Here is a 15,201-nt window from a genome sequence, read left to right as displayed (position 1 = left end):
CTGGTGGGAGCAGCAAAATGGAAAAAATGAAGTAACTTTCACTAGCTTCACGTGGATTGCAATGATCCGCCGCTGCTTTGTAAATGAAACAAATGCTTGGAAGATTATTCATTTATATTTTGTCACTCATTTGTATATATTTTAAGTGATCTCACATCCATGACTTCAAGGCGAGTGAAAAAAAGACATGATATTGCCATTAACATTTCCATCATCGTCGTCATATCATTCATGGCTATAAATTTAAAAATAATATGCACGTCTCCTAACTCTAATTCAGAGAAACAGATATAAATATCGCATATTCGGTCTGTTAAACAATCTATCTGAACCTGTACGTACATTCTTTAATGTATTTCTGGTACTCCAGGTCCCAGAATGAAATACAGTAGCCGGTGCTAGGCTCCATGCTCCCGATCCAAGTGCCCAAAATAACATTTAAAGCCTGTGAGCCCTATTCTCGTCTAATAGCGTTCGCTTGCAATGCTTGCATCATCATTCTGGTGCCAGCGCAGGTGTAGTGTACCGTGTTTAGGGCACTGTATGTGTTTGTGTGTACCGGCGCACACATGGTTGCTGCGCGCCAGGCACACTGATTATTTGGCCCCTTAAAGTTGACTGCACTTGTCGGAAAAATGGGCACTTTTTAATTTTCCAATTGGTGTTCATCATATTTGTGAATGTAGTAGGCCGGAAATGCATCAGTGGGCATTCGGACGGATGTGGCAGGACTCGGCCAATGGCTCAACTGCTAATTTGGTTCCAAAAATAGTTTGCCTTTGGTGAATTAGGTGTAAGCACAGGTGAACAGATTTTGTGCTCTGAGAGGTATGTACATAGATGGCATAGTGTAATGGCATGGGAAATGATGTCATTGAACAAATTGTAATCGTGATACTGTACAATTGATTTTAATAGCACACCCTTCCCGGATGAATGAATGGATAGGATTGCCAGATTGCGCATCAGCTCAAATAAAACAACAACAATCTGACAATCGATGGAGCAAAGAATGGCCCTGTCAAGGACTTGACGTCACATCCATTCCCAAAATGCCACTGTTAACACTATCTACTCGATGGACTCGGTCTCACCTGCATCTGCATCCGTGCGGCAAATTGCCAGATCTTTGTCTAACCTTACCTCGCACGTCTGCGCTGCGCCGATAGCCAGACTTGCGGCTGAGAATGAAAATAAGGCCCTAAATGCGCGCAAGGTGGGAGTTTTCTCAGTAACAAAATGTTATTTTTCTGTAGGTAAAAGGTGAACAAAGAAGACCCCTATATTGAAAATCCATTAGGAATCTCTACCACATGTAGCTGTGGGTCTACATTATCTCGTGCCAAAGGGGCAGGGACAGGGGGAAGAACAATAAGAATGACTAAGTCTCTCATATAATAGTGAAAAGGGAGTGTCAGTGGTCCCGTTCACTCATTCCTGGCGAGCGCACGGAAGATCACTTTACGTCGAATGGGAATGCCAGTCACTTTAGGAATTTATATGCGTTATTAGTCTGGTCTAGACAGTTGAGGACAAATGTCACAGACATGAAAGGCATGGACACACCCCAAAGCAATAAACCATAAAGGATGGCATAGGTGTCAAGATTAGAAAGAATCCACAGTGTGCGTTGAATAACAAAGAAATAACATTGTTATTTATAACATCGGAAGGACAAAGTCAGATGGGAGAAAGGTAGCAAATGGAACATTTCTGACTTTTAATTAAACTAAGAATGTTTCCTGCAGCATCACAGCATTCACCGTGATGTTTCTGGGAATACCATTTGTTGGTCCATACCTACAATCATACACATGACGCTCATCTGAGTATAAAAATAAATAAATACTCGGAGGACTCACAAAGTCACTCCTTCATCTGCTGAGCACTTCCAGATTTCCTTCCTCTAAAATCTATCACAGATTTTTGACTTAGCTCCGTACTATGTTTCATTTTTACACACAATTGTAAAACGCAATGCAAAACAACTACAAACACATTTTATTATTAGCAAAGTCTCACAGCAATAGTCGTCAATGTTTTCGTTTTCCACGTAAAATCCTGCATGTAGAGAAATTAGAACTGGAAATACGATTTCTTCTCATGTCTGACATTTATGATATTATAGTAAATTCTGAATGTTACTGTGATGTTTTTCCACCAAGTATAAATCAGAACAGAGCACTCACCTACCAAAAAAATGTCAACATTCCAAATACAGTTTGGAACAGTTGTTTGGTCTGCTTATGTGTTCTTACTTTACATGTCAGTGCATGCTTAAGACCTCACAACTTCCTGCTCACGTGTTGCCAGCTTTGCTTTGTGGAAAAGGAAGGTACAGATACGTAAAACTTGTCCTTTAGGATTGACACATATCAACAAAAATTTGGTCCTCATCAATGCACAGAAGAGACCCAGCCTACTGTAATTATAGAGCAATTCAACGCAATTACACAATTTTTTCTTTTGTTTGTGCTTTAGAATTTAAAATTTGCATTACATACACTTTAATATTACAGCTTCGGATGTGGCAGCACCAACTAAGGTGATCTGACCAGAGATGTATGAAAGACCCAAGGGTCCATATATAACTGCACAGCACAAGGCCTTAGGTTCATAAGTATTTGGACAGCCTTTTACTTCCAACTCAGGTGAATGGTGTCAGAATTACAGAACATTTGATATGTGCCTTCACTTTACAAGACGCCAAAAGTAATCAAACAAATCGACAATCATCAATAAAATTGCCACTTTTCAATACTTTGTTGCAAACCCTTTGAGAGCACATCACTTAATCATTTAAATACAATGATTCCAATTTTAACCCATTCAATTCCAGATGTGGTTATCCATTCTCCAATTCAGAAATGTTATCCCAGGTGCTCATTTAGCTTTTGTTAGTTTCTTCTTTTTTTTTCAAATATTAGGGTTTGAAAACAAGAGAAAACTAAACAATTGTTTCACGTGGCCTTCAATCAATCAATCAATCAATCAATCAATCAATCAATCAATCAATCAATCAATCAATATCTCAATGATTAAATCCTCCCCACTGTGATGGTGGATGTTATTGTATTTAATGCACCAATGTATGTGATGACATGCATCAAACCCTATAAATAAATTTGGTCCGTTATAATTACCGTCTTTATAATGTTTTCAAAGTCACTCCGCACATACAGTGCATGCGAATGATATCACTATTAAAGCGATGCCCATGGGATGGAAAGCTACTAATGCACCAGCTCTCACTGGCTCAACTAGTCTCTCTACTGCTGTAAAAGTCAAACAGCTTAATCACTGGAACAAGCCTTTTCTATGATTCCGTCCTCCGATTTCATCCTCCGACCGTCTGTCTTTCCCATACATGTGATCCAACTTTCTATCTCTGTCTTAAGTGTCCCCCTGGTGTCCATGTTGCCTCTGTCTGATCTCTCCTCCCCGCACTGACCTCCCTTGTCCTCCTACCATTTATCTGTCTCTATCCCTGTTGTAGCACTCCCCTTTACCCCCCTCTGCCTTTTTTTCCCTTCTCCCTTCGCTGCTTTCCTGTGCAGTCTTCAGCCTGTGAAACCAATTAGACCTTGTAAGCGGGGGCCTTTTGCCCCCGTCGTGTGGTCGGTTTAACCTGCCGCTCCAAATGGACATAGCTCGAGAGCTCGGCCGCCACCTTCTGTGGCTCGGTGGGTGGGTTTGAGATGGTGGAGAACTCAGAGGATAAGGGGGTTTTGGAAAGCGGGGGGAAGGTGTGGGGGATGACCACCAAGTCTCTTTTGAACTGCTGTCCTCGGTAGGAGCTTTCAAAGTCACAGGATGACAATCTGTGTTGTTTAATAATAACTGGAGAATTGTAATACGTCTTTCCTCAGTGTCCATCATCTATATTTTTGTGTGCGATTGGAGAGCAAGGCTACGAGGACACTTTTCAGACTTTTCGGGAGTAAACAGACTCCGCTTTTGGCAGCAGACCGTCTCCTTTCACCCTCCTTTCACCCTCACCCTAACTGCCAGGAATGCTTTTAACAATTCACCGTCAGACGCAAGCAACATAGGACACTTGGAGATTGGTGCATTCCAAGGGGTGCGTTTCTTTTTTTTTTTTCCCCTTTTTTTGCCACTCTTCAAATGTCAATCAGCAACACTATCTCCTTGTCACCCCTTTAACCAGCGACCCTCCCTTCGTCACTAAAAACACACAAATACTCCACTTGGAACCCCTGTACTGTTTGGCCACATCTCAATTTAGGGACATTCTCGTCAAAGGGTTAAGTGTCCAAGAATGTGGCCTTGAGGGCAAGACTCTGCCACCTCCAACATCTGTGATTCGGGTCACTGGGGAACACCTGAAAAACGGATTGTAGCAGACCTCCTTTAACAAGAAGCCAATAAAAAAATCAGAAATGATTTGCTGCCGGCATCGTAACTTATCTGAGCTGGTCACTTTTACCAGATGATCGGATTCTACTGCGCATCTTTTTTTAGATCGATCCCATTGTACTATTTCTTCATGTTGAATAAACATCAGAGACAATGCACTCAGACACTCATGCACGCACACGCACACCCGCAGACACACAAACAGACAACTTTCAACGGCTCGCCTTCTCACACTCGCTAGCCCCCCCTCCACTTCCCTCTTTACAGTTGGGATAACAGTCCTGGTGAAATTCTTTGGCACATTATCAGTGCGTTGAAAGCACCTGACTGGTATGTGACAGTGGCAGCTAGTGACAGTTCTCCTTCAAAATGGGGGCAGGGAGGTGGGGCTGAGGGATTCGTGTCCTGCTGGATGCTTGACAGAAGCTGTCAGTGAACCATGGGGAGGGTGGCGCTTATCGATCAAACGCCCTGACTATCTGCCAGGCTGACCTTCATGTCCTAAGAAGGGCCATTTGAGTGGGGAGGCCGTAATGGGAGATGCGGGTAAGTGAGGGTTGAGGGGGTGCCGCTAAACTCATTCTTGTCATTCGATTGAGGGTTTGAACTACGTTGGTCGCTGCTCTTTCTCCTAGTGCCAATAATGTTCATTTGGATTTTTTGACATTTACAGATTGACTTTGTCGGCAACTTTTGTTTCATTCTCGTGGCATGGTCTTATTTAATACAATACAACTTGGACAAGGTTGTGAGCTCAAAAGTTAGATGTACGATAGGACTATCATACCAGAAGGGGGTTGCACATGGGCCTCGCAGTTTTAAGGTCCCAGGTTGGTTTCTGACTCAGGCCTTCCTGAGTTTGCATGTTCTCACCATGTCTGCGTGGGTTTTCTCCGGGTCCTTGGGTTTCCTTTCACATTCCAAAAACATGCAAGGCAGGTGTGTTGGACATGCTAAATCGTCCTTGGGTGTGTTTGAGAATGGGACTTATCGTTCGTCTCTGCGTGCTCTGTGATTGACTGGAAGCCAGTTCGGGGTGTATCCTGCCTACGACCTAAAAACAAAAGGGATAGGTTGCAGCAAACCAGCGGCCCTTGTGAGGACAAGGGTTTAAGATAATGGATGGATATATACATAGCGTATTTTTTCGAGTACAAGTTGAACTTGACTATAGGTCAACCGTCTGTTTATACTGCAATTTGGGTGAATTTTACAAAAAACAACAAAAAAAAAAAACAGAATACGTTGATCTCTGACTTTAGTGAATTCATAAATCATGGCTATCCAATTAAAACATATTATGGTGTGTGTTATTAAAATGAAAAAAATTACTTTTAGAAACAGGTTTACATCATATATCATGCAACATATGGTACCCGACTGAAAGCGAGGGTGCTAGCTCCTGTCCTTGCTTCATTTTGTCTCCTTCACCAGTTCATAAGACAAGACTGCGAGACTCCCAGATGCTGCGCAAATTCCCAATAGGGCTGACCTTTGTAGTTTAGTTCGTATGTAACATGCAAGATTATCGATGGTGCAGATTTTTTTCCGTTTCACTGTATCAAAATCAGCTTAAATATTAAACCGTGCTGCCTCTTTTTTGACCACAAACATGGAAATATGATGGAAGCACGTGATGAAAGTGGAATTTACAATGTAAAAGAAAAGCAAGCACTGTATATATAATCATTTCAAACCTTCTACATGACACGATACAATTAATTTTGCAGTCGAATCAATGTTGTTCAAACACAGATGTGTGGAGAAAATTGGTCTGGTTTAAAGTTATGTGGTTAAAAGTCCTCCATCCCCCCCCCCCCCCCCCCCCCCCCACACACACACACACACACACACACAATTCACAGCCTTTCTTGAAAGCTGATCTTCAATACGTGCGGTGAGCATAAACAATCTTAAGATACTATTGTATATTGCTTCAACATAAACAGATATACACGTGGATTTTGTCCAATTTTATTTTGACATTTTTGTCATAAATCTGGTTAAGAAGTGAGTAATCCTTTATGGAACCCAAGTCACACTGACGCCTCATCCAGCTTTTCAGTTGCCAATCTCTGATATAAATGCTTTATATAAACTGTGTGTTAAACAGCAACAATATCAACAGCTAGGCAAAAAAACAAAACTTATTTTTCATGATTGTCTGGTGGTCCTGTCTAAATAGATCCATCCCTGTGTTGAGCAGCAGCAGAATAACGCGAGATTAGAATGATTTCGCTAGTCCTGCCTTGCCACCCAGTGTAGAAAAGTAAGTACTACAACGCAGACAAATTACACAAACGTTGGTAAATGTTCAACGTAATTTACACTGCCATACGGATCAAAACAAAAACAAACAACAATCTAACTCAACAATCACTTGGAACAACACGAGACAACAAATCTACGCTTAGCACAGATTCCTAATTTTCGTATTATCAAACAATCCCCTGGAAAATTATTTTTTACTTTTTGGTCTTCTTGAAAATTAAGTGAAAGCTTTAACGCTTCGCATTCGTTAGCACAGGTTTACACTTGCAACCCTAGTGTGGATGGGCGTGTATACAATGTCACTTTCTCTGGCATTTATCAAGGTGCCTGCAGTGTGCAATTTTAAAACGAAACACAATTTATTCATTTACCTTTAGAGGCTGGTAGTGCAATTACATTGAACAATTGACGCAGTTTGTGCAATTTGTCTGCGTTGTAATACATGGTATTGTAGCCTATGGCAGTATTATCCCCCCCACCCCCCCAAAAAACAAAAAAAAAACCAAAAAGGTTCATACTTTCAATGAAAGTAACACATTCTTTTAGTAGGTGTTCTCCCATCCGGTGTTGATATTGGAACAAGTATATGACATCCGCTAGAAAGAATCTGTATCGGACTATATCCAAAATCTCCACTCATATACAAGCAGACCATTCTATACCCCACTCCTGCTCTTCTATTCTATTTGTGGATCATATTTACACCATACCTACTGTTGTTGACCATTTTTCTTTGTGAACATTGATCAAGCTTCCTCCAGACAGATAGACACAGACAAGAAATGCGCATTTTCCCATGCAAAGTGTGGGGAATGTGCGCCACCTGCTGGCTCTTCCTATTTGACACGAACGTGTGATCAAGGCGCCGTGCTAATCATACCATCAACTCAATTACCGTAGTCAAGTTGTTTGCGTTTCCTTGACACAGACAAATGCAGTGACATTCGTTGACCACCTTTTTGTCATATATTCTTCTCAGCGCACACAATATGCGGCAAAGACGTAATGTGCGTCCAGTCTGTTCTTTTCTCTCTTCCTTCCTGATCTATAAATACTCTCTCATCAGCAGAGCTGGCTGTGAGAGGCATTGACCCCAGTCCTCTCTCCGTCCAGCTCAACAGTGATTGATGACTGCCTATGCTGCTGGCGCCAACCTTGCACTTGGGCCCTGGCAGTATAAATGATGGCAGGTCAGTGGCACCAAGCACGGATGGAGGCCGCAGACACGCTCTCTCCCCCTCTCTTCCTTCTGTCCTGTTATCATCTATGCGATGCAGACATCATCATCATCTCCACCGAGTATAAATAATAGTGGATCAGGTGACAGCGCCTGCTCCGGCCATCGACGAGAGCTTTAATTTCATGCCTAATTTCTCCAGGCACAGAGAGGATCAATGCTGCCCCGCTCCCGCTCTTCATCCCTCTGCTTCCTTCGCTCAAAAGGCAGGGCACATAGAAAGCCGAAAGCTGATTTATGGACGGTCGCACGGACGTTTAGCTCACCTGTAAGCGCATATACTCCAGCTGTATGTTTGGCATCCTTTTGTGGGTACAAGAATCGCGTGAAGTGATATGCCCCAGCACCCAGGATTGCCCAAACAATCGATCCAGCTGGAAGTGATAGCTTTGGAAATAAGAGCAACAAGCAAAATATGAGAGCACAGCTCCCCACCTGCGTGCTAAAGTGTGTTAACCATCACCATAGTGATAAATACCAAGCCTGGGTCCCTGCTTGCAGGCCCATTGGGAGAAGTTCAGCGCCAGCCCCTCCGTAATGACTTTGTCTACCTATCGATCCAGCTATGATCCATGTACTGTAATTCTTATACCATCAGGCCGAGCCCCAGCAATAACTCCGTGTCATGTTTCGGGCCGCCCATCCACATGACACCTTATTAGTTTGAGTTTGGACTTTTACCTCGCTTCCTCCCTTCCTTTTCTCATGCTCCTTCCCTGCAGGCTTCTAATTTTTTCTCCTTGTTCTTCCAAACTAATATCATCAGCAGTGGGCTCTTCTCTCTGAAGACGTCTCACTCCCAGCCACATATCTTCCTCTCCTCAGTGCCTAGCTCGCAGTATGATGCGGGTTAGTGTCTGCGATGGCGCCTCATCTGTCTTTGATTTGGAGCACAGCCCCCGCGGGCTCCCGAGGAGACTCCGCCATCCCTCTTTAGACTCTGTTCTTTTCTCCCCTTTGAGCCGCAACTATATTTCACTTCATTTCAACCCATTCTTTTTTAGCCCGGATGTAATAGCCCCAGATATATGGCTTGGCTTCCGTAGCCTTTTCAGCTTCCTCTGCCTTTTATAAAACATTGTCAGAGTGACAAAACGGCCGCCCTTGGGCGTCCTGGAACAGGTGCACCTTGGTCCTACGGCTATTTCTCAATATCCCAAACGGATCCTTTCAGAAAAGGATAACATCTGGGCCCGTGGACGGGGGTTCCAACAGCTCGGACGGAATCGTAGCTCATCGCTTTTTGGCTCGTCTGCCATAAGCCAAAGATTGTCTGTCAACTCGTTTTCTAAGAGCGCTGATTTAAAGAGCAGCGAGCTAAAGCTGCTCTTTTTGCTGACACGCCTAATAAGTGCTAATCAAGGAGCTTGAGATGAGCAGTTGAAGCTGTCTGTCGAATGAAGTATTTCGCCGTCTGAGGGTAAAGGCATAGCGGTGTGGGGGTTTGTTCATTACTGTCGCTGTTTGAGAGACTCTAATGATGTTCCTCCTGGCCACTGAGACACATAACAACCTACTACCTCTGAGGCATGACTGTGATTGAGATGTGAGTAAAAGCGAGGAAAGAAAGGAGGGCGCAGATGGGCCCTGAAGAAAATTAAAGCCGCATGTTCTCTTCCTCTACTTGATCTCAGCCGGCAGCCTTTTCTTCCTAACGCGCAAGCGTTTCTTAAACGATTGTAATGGTTCACGCCGTCTCATTAACGCCGCCAAGGAAGTGACTTTTGCATGAGTGTATATCTATGTTTGGTTATGTATATTATTTGTAATCTGCTTTTCATGCAGTATATACATGTATTATTGAGGTATTCTTACACAATCCAGTTTTAATTTGTTTTTATTATGGTCTATTTAATCATGCTTTGTCAGAAGCAGCGTACTAACACTAAAATTGCTGTAAAATCTTTTGTGATTCAAACAGATTTCTTGTTTATATGCAAAGTTAGGATTTGTAATGTCAAAGAAGATTCAAGCCACATCCGACCCAGATGCAAGCCTCTCATGTCAATAAGATTATGTCTTTAACTCATTTAATCCCAAAGACATATTTTCCCGTTTTTATCTTTTCAAGAGAATGGACATTCAATCCCAGAATGCAAAGCGGGGAAAATACCTTAAAGAGGGGACGAAAAAACTCAGTATTCCACATCGCAACATGAAAAAAAAATGTAAGACGGTAGTAAAGTAATCATAAGTAACAATTATAGTCATACAAATAATAATAGTGCATATTGCACACTAAATTGTCCTTAGGCGTGATTGTGAGAGTGAATGGTTGTTTGCCTTTGTGTGCCCTGCGATTGGCTGGCAACCAGTTCAAGGTGTCCCTACCTACTGTAGGAAGACGGCTGGGATAGGCACAAGCACGCCAATGACACTAGTGAGGATAAACTGAGCTCACATGAGCTGGTTTTGAACTCGGGACTCTGAACTGTGAGGCGGACATGCTGACCACTCTTCCACCGAGCTGTCCTCAAACCAGTCGAATACTATCTGAGTTTTACTAATTTGTATAAATGAGTACTTGATGTTAATCATTTCCTATCTAGATTTGATCCTGTTCAAAATTTTAGAAAAGCTCAACCCTAGTATGATGTTATTCATAGTGCTGGGTATGTATCGTGTCTTAAAAGTGTATTGCCATATATTGCAATACAGCAAAGGCGTATTGCGATGCGTATATTGGGCAATGCTTGTAAAAAAAAAAATATCTATGGCATGTACTTTAACAATGACCGCAAAAAAATAGAAGGAAATGATTAGAATAGACACATTCTATTTATTCTTTTTCAGAAGCCACGCATCATAGACATCTATGAGCTTTTTGAAACCAAGAGCTACTTCTTTGATAATGGGTAATACGAAGGGCTACCAGTTTATGTCAAGACCCTGATCATGTTCTAACAATAATAAAGAAACAGCTGTAGTAAATATGTAAATCAAATGTAATACTCTTTGTTTTATGTTTAGTTTGACAGCAAGCCTCCACTGGAAGTGGTAATAAATAGCCGGATAGCTCTTTTTGCAAGAGTGCTCAATAAGTACCAAATGGCCGCTTATATCTGAACTTTTGCTTACAAGTCAAAGCAATAAGTCAAAGTTAAAAAAAAACATTAAAAAACACACGAGGAAAAAAAAAATTGGAGTAACTATTCTTAGAGTGTAGTGACTAAAACAAGCGCACCAAAATCAGATATTGGTCGTGGTAACAAGACTCACCTGTGACAGGCAGCATGTTGTCACAAGACATTGGGATTGCTCGAAAATACAACAAAGAAAAAGTACTAGTCAAAGAATAAATAAAAAATGCCAGGCTGGGCGCTACTTTTCTGTACATTGCAGTTGCCAATTTGCCTCCCTGTCATTTTATTGTGGTGAATGACTTGGCCTTTCATAAATGGCTGTCACAATAATGGAAAAGAGACTTGGACAAACATGTAGATGATTTACTATGCATGCAAAAGGAACAATAACCACACAAAAGAACTGTATGACTGAAACATGACTGACAACAATTCTTTTCTCTTATTCTGACAATAAGGTCTTGTTTGGGTTTGCAGTCTTCATTTTTAATGGAATAGTAGTTGTATATCCCCCCGGTCTAGCCCGTCATAAGCATTCAGCAAGTCACATATACTACATGTATGGTGCACCTATACATTTGTGTAAGAATGAATAGAAACTAATATCAGCTATTTACCCATCATTTGATCACATACAAATAATTTCTCACTGGAAATAATATATAAGTTTCTTAGTCAAGCCAGCCCTTTGTCTTAGTAAATTGGGACAAAAAGAAAAGCCTATGGGCTTTCCTATCATTTTCTGTTTCTGTTTCTCTAGAAAATGCATGGATGGACATTATGAATGGCTTGGTACCACTTTTCTATATCCGATACAGATCGCAACAGTAGCTTCAAGGATTGACCGATTCCAATCCATTTTATGCGATCTTTTTCTTACTCTAAAAGTTGTCAATAGTACAAGAGTGTAATTTTATTGATACAGACATCCCCCAAAAATTGTGTTCACCGTACAACTGCTCATGTGACGAAAACAGCAATACGGCTACCATGGGGCCATATGGTTCGTGCTAATGGATCGGATCAGACTGGTTCTCATGAAACACGCTGATACGGATCGGACTTGATGCCGATCCAGTGGCCTTACCTACTGCTAGTTTATGGGGCATAGAGCAGGAACACATACAAGCGGAGAGTGTACAGCTCTTCTCCGAGCCACGTGCGCCATGTGGAAGGAACGATGACTATTACTGGAGCTTAAAGTAGTTGGGGACCTCTGGATCGGCTTCTTGCTCTTCATTATGCTGCATCTCATTCAGTGGAGCTGAGCGCTGGATTGAACGATGCACAATTTGACATTGCGACAGACTTTTCTGTATACTGTAACAACCCGTAAAATGATGGCTCCAAAAGCCGCAAGATAGCGGGGGCAAGAACACTTGCGGGGGACACTATAAGCGTGCGCTATGTTGGGTTTTTCCATGCCTCATGTTTCTCCATCCAGAGACACTCTCATCCACAAGACACGCAGTCTATCTCCTCTCTCGACACCCCCCAGCCTTAATTGGGAGTCAGGGAGAGCAGTGGAAATCGCATTAACGCGAGCCCTGTCTGGGTGTGCCATCCATCTTCTTTTTTATTACACCGCGCCGGGGCTGCCTGGGCGCCGCCGTTCGATTTGTCACCGGCCTCGTTCGCTGATAACAGGCATTTGTCATCGCCTTGCCTCCCTGTTAATGTCATCATCTCTTCCCTGACAGCAGCGGCCCTCCGCTGGGGAGCGCTGGCGACAAAGCACATCCGTCACGCGGATATTTCCACGGCTAAGGGGACCGCGCACCGCAATAAGCCACATTAAGGCACTTATGAAAGCTGCAGACTAGAGCGGCCATGTGCAAGCGTCCTTGCGCGTGCTCCCCCGTCCGACGCGCACGTGAGGAGTGTGCTCGTTAGTGCAGCATGAGGGGTGGAGGTGGGGGCAGACAGGGAGAGGAAGAGGTAATTTGTTGCAATTAATTACACAGTGAGTGTGGCTTTGTTGTGTGGGAGAGCATTTTATCTGTTGGACTTCTTCCTGCGCCAGCCTGTGATGCTATTTGGCTGATTTATCGACTGGGTCTGCCGGAGGCCTGCGCGCGCTCACGTGTTCCATCATGCTCTAATGTTATCCACACACTCATTCAGCGTACAGCCTGAGTGACAAGGAGCACTTTGTTGGGCAGGGCCTTTCTATTATGTACAGCCACACTTTGTGGTCATCTCTCATGGACTGAAACACTTTGTCATTCAGCCGCAACCCAGCAACTCCAAACGTTGGCCTGCACTTGGCTCCCGCATCTTCTTTTTAACTTGCCCTCCTTTGTCATTCATTCCTTACGTGACAGCGGACTATAGCAGAAAATGCGGGGATACACACAGTTATCGAATAGATGATATTAGCTAAACGTTTATAGCATTAGCCTGTAAGGGGCCATGAGGGACACGGTTCAAGATGACCTCTGACACGCTACTGAAGCCCTCACATTCTGTCACATGCGCTACTGATTTTTTTTTTCCACTCACTCACACAATTAAAAACACGTTCACGCGACTGAATTGGTCCCCCCCCACACACACACACGAGTAATACGTTCTCCTGCACACTACGCAACTTTCTCTCACGCACGACTGAAATGCTCTCACACTCCTATAAGTAATATGGTATTTTTTTCGCACTCCTCCTGAAAAATCGGAGGGGTCCATTTATTAAGGTATTTTTTTAAGGAGGGTCCGAGACAGATGCAAACCCACGGCCCCTGCATGTGAGGCGGACGTGCTAACCAATCTTCCACCATGCCTTGCTAACATTTAACTGCATATACAGTATGAATCAGGGACACCTAATCTAACCCATGCTTCACTGTTGCCGTGTCATGTCAGCTATCCGGAGTGGCACCTCAGGAGGTCATAGCAGATTCCAGGGGTGATACTGGCCAAAAATCTGGCTCGGTCAGTGCCACCCAGCGATATTCATATTGTTTATGATCGAAAACTTACATGTGCAGTACTTACAAGACCAAAATCTGTCAATAGTTAAAATGTACAAAAAAAAATGAATGTGCAGGCCGGACTCACATTTAGCAAAACTGGCCCACCAGGAAAGCAACAGATTGTCGAGATATTACCACTCCGGGCCTGGCTATCACACATTCTACTGAAATGATCATTTGTGAGCGTATATGAGTAGTATGGGTAAAAGCCTTTCATCTATGCGCACTAAAAACATTTCAGATATGTGCGTGTGGTAATAGTGAATGAGGTCAGTGAGAGCCCCTCATATTGAGACCCCCGCCCATCCCTTTCTTTCAGTCTGTGTAAACTACACACACAGACATGTGAGAGTATTTGTGGTACTTGTGTGTTAGTTCTGCAGGGGGGCTGACAGATGGATCAACTGGCCGAAAGGCAGAAGGAAAGCCATCCTTCCACATTCTGTATGACTATCAACATCACATGACACATGGCGCATTTGTTATCCAGGCTGCAGAGAAGCACATTTATGATAATGGAAGCTTTCACACGCATTGTGAGAGAAAGCAAGGTTGCGCAACAAAATGTGAAGCAGGGGTGGACCTTACGTTTTAATGTCTCGTTTCCATGCGGATGATGGAAAAACATGGTTGATTCCCATACATGTCGACAACATGCTGTCACGGGTTTGAATTTACTACATCAAATGGACCACATGTCTACATTCAAATCTGCACATTGTGGGATTTTGATTAGAAATAGTTTTCCATTCAATATTTTCAGGGATTTTTAGACAGGATTGCTTCAGGGATTATTTTTTTATGATCTGTTTTTGAGATAACTATTCTGTTCATTCGTTATTAAATCCACAGCTGATGAATAAATAAATGTGTTCTGACCAGCCACTTATAGTATTTCTTGGAATTAAGTTTTACAAGCAATAAAAAAAACATTGAACAACTTTAAAGCTGTAGAAATGGAGGCTTATTAGGCAATAATGCTGCCCCATAGGCAAGTGACTCAAAATACCCAAAAGTTATAAAACATTTGAAACATTCATGGTTTATAAATTGTTAATTTTATTGAATACTTCTCCTTGTCTCATTCTTTTAAGTCTTTTAGAACATTTACAAATCACATTGATAAATAACTCAAGACATGAAATGACTACTGCAGCAGCCATAATATCCATCCATCCATTTTCTAGAGTCAATTATCCTCACAAGGGTCGCAGGCTTGCCGGTGCCTATCCCACCTGACTTCTGGCAGTGGGGGAGGGGGGTC

The sequence above is a fragment of the Hippichthys cyanospilos genome, chromosome 7 (assembly GCF_059441005.1).
Source record: "Hippichthys cyanospilos isolate Australia breed blue-spotted pipefish chromosome 7, RoL_Hcya_1.0, whole genome shotgun sequence".
In the NCBI taxonomy this organism is placed as follows: Eukaryota; Metazoa; Chordata; class Actinopteri; order Syngnathiformes; family Syngnathidae; genus Hippichthys; species Hippichthys cyanospilos.
This window is presented reverse-complemented; position numbering follows the sequence as displayed.